We start from the raw sequence: 2,858 nt of genomic DNA, 5'->3' as shown, positions 1-2,858 counted from the left end.
CAATGCAGGGCTCACCCACGAGATGTTGTGTTTTCTCGGAGGCACGCCCCAAATTTGAATCAATGTTCCACTTGCACTAAAGGCTTGCTAGCATTTACTTCAACTTTGTTCTGTGAAATACGCAAGTCATTAATGATACGATCACTCTCCGATGTAAAGCCTTGATGCCCGTGCAAAACAAAACACAAAATGGGAGGAAGGCAACTGGCCGGCAGCTGGAGAAATTATTTTCCTCCCAAATATGAAAGCACTGATGGTTCAGTATTCACTTCACCTAGAAGACGTAATATATAAATTTAAGTTTTGCATATGTTAATGACTAACTACACCTGGGAATTAGTACAAAAGTCAGTAACCAACAGGGTCTGCATGAATTAGCTATCCAAGCCAACCACAGGTCAGCAGTGAAGAGGGGGACAATTTTAGGGGAAGTGTCCTGTCGTGATCTGACAATGCAGTTCTATGTCAAGGCTCAGTCTGAGCGCATACACAGAACTCGACCTGAACCTCTTATTTTGCTCATCTACACTGAAGTGACTGACATTCCATCTCAAAACCAAAAAAAAGCCATCTGCTACCTACACAGTCCAAGGGGAAGAATTAAAACCAGACTGGTAGAAGAAAAAAAATTGGTAAAAAATTGTGTGAGCATGCATTTATTTAACTTACGAAGAAAAAAAAAAAAAAAAAAAAAAAAGACAGAATAACACCTCTATAACCTCTGTCACCACTAAGACCACACTTCTAAATATCATGTGATTTTACATAAATGAGCAAAAAAAAAAAATCAAGGAATCAATTGGTGTTAAATTTCTTTCCCCACCCCTGCTTATTTTGAATCCAAAAGAGACTTTTTGATCATGGTAACTGTTTCAGGCACAGATTTTTAAAAAGCGGATTTGCCTGAGTCTACCCAGTTATCAACGTGGCCACGGACAGAATGTCTATAAACTACTTCAGCATTTGATATCATGGAGGAATCTCAACGTCTATCCCACCGAGTAACAGCAATTCCCATTTGATGATAGAGAATTGTAGCAGGGTCTTCACTGCACTTGGGATAGTTTCGTATCTGGAGTAAACATTTCATATTAAGAGTAGCGATGCCACATACACGATGACATTTTTAACAAAACATTAGGACTTAAGTTACAGTAGGAAATCACACTTCATTTCCGTAGTCAAATGACCTTTGCTTTGAACCGCGATACCCTTCGGACCCTTGCTCTGCCAGCTCCTCTTCATTAACTTTTTCCCTACTGTCTGAACAGGAGTTTGCAAATAGTAGCAAACTCATCCCAACCGTTTCTTCAACTGCAACTGCAAGTAAAGTTACCAACAGTCAAAGCTATTTACAAGATCATGGGTTTGCTGCATTGCAGGATAAAGAAATTTGCTGGGACAGAAAGATCAGATTCACTGGAGAATTTAGGAAATCAAGGACGAGAAAGGAAAAGAAGATGTCAGGAAGTCAAAGACAAATTTTTTCAAAAGAATAATTTTGTCTAAGTGATTATTCAGTTTAAATAGATTATAAGATTTCAAATGTATTAATACTTAGAAACAAAGAAGTATGGAGAGTCCTGTATAAAAGTGTACTTTGCATATAAAATACAAGAGGTATATCCAGTTTCTCTCCTAGCCTATCTGTGGAGCGAGCTAGAAATACGCTCCACATAACAACCGAGCTCCTTTTTCATCTTCCTAGAGCTTTCATTTTATCACTTTTCCTAAGGACGTATTTTTAGAACTATTTCTTTTCCTAAACTTTAGTATCAAAGAAAAAATTAAGCAGAAGCAATACTGAAGAGTTTCCTAAGAATATTTTCAGGAAAAAAAAAAAAAAGCAACATTCAGACCTCTCCTAGCTGAAGTGACACACATGGTATTAAAACCTTCTCACCAAAAAATAAAATCCACACACAAAACTCCAGAAATACTTTTCCTAATTTTTATTTTAAACACTGGATGATTAAAAAAAAAAAAAAAAAAGCATCACACCCGTTTGTGACACCACTGCCTTAACAATTTTTCCAGGCAAACGCGACAGGATAGCACTCATCTTGCACTGAGTTTTTTTTACAGTTTACAGCCTAGTATTTTCTATCTTTGTGTACTGTAAGGCGTTTTAGGAGAAATTAAGGTTTTGGACCTTCTTCAACTTGGATGTAGTTTTCAGATGTTTCACGCGAAGATGAAGGCTTACGCAATGTTTCACTCTCTTTTTCCATAAATCTACCATTCTCAAAACAAGCCAATAAATCAGATCACCCCTCCTTCTTCCCAAAACACTGACCGTAACGCTACCCTAAACTTCATTTGGAAGCAGACACCCAGTTTAAGTCAGATAGTTTAGAAATGTGCTACTTCTAGTGAAAGGAGGAACACTCACAACCACCCTAAATTCCTGTATGCCATCTAGAACAAGCATAACCTTAAGAATATTTATACCCAGAAAATGTTAGCACTATACTAAATCATACCAAACTCTAATAACCAAGATCTAGCGTGCCTATCCCCTCATCACTCAACCCACCAAAGAAGACTGTTCTCATTTTGCTTAATTGTTCACCAATTCGCAGGGCAATAGGGGTATCTAAATAATTTAAAAATAAAGGCATGTTCTCACAAAAATGCACTCTTTTCCTACAAATGTAACTTATTACAGTTACAAAAATGCCAAAAAGACATGGGCAGGTGCTGTATAAGGAGCTGCTCACAATACATGAGTCACCACACTTAGTCTGCAGAATTTATAGATGAAGAGAAACAGCAGACTGGATTTAAAGCACAACCAGCCCACCGTGTGTTGTGGTTAAGTCTAATTTTAGAGAGTTCCTGAGCACGTCTGTTTGCTT

General features: G+C 37.6%; 1 protein-coding gene across 8 annotated transcripts in view; it reads right to left on the bottom strand.

Moving 5' to 3' along the window:
• MAPK9 (mitogen-activated protein kinase 9) overlaps window positions 1-2,858 on the bottom strand; it is a 23,088-nt gene that overhangs the window by 17,764 nt on the left and 2,466 nt on the right. The window lies entirely within an intron of this gene.

This window comes from Egretta garzetta, unplaced genomic scaffold, assembly GCF_000687185.1.
Source record: "Egretta garzetta isolate BGI_Z169 unplaced genomic scaffold, ASM68718v1 scaffold26, whole genome shotgun sequence".
Classification (NCBI taxonomy): domain Eukaryota; kingdom Metazoa; phylum Chordata; class Aves; order Pelecaniformes; family Ardeidae; genus Egretta; species Egretta garzetta.
Note: the sequence above shows the minus strand (reverse complement) of the source record. Positions and strands in the feature narration are given on the sequence as shown.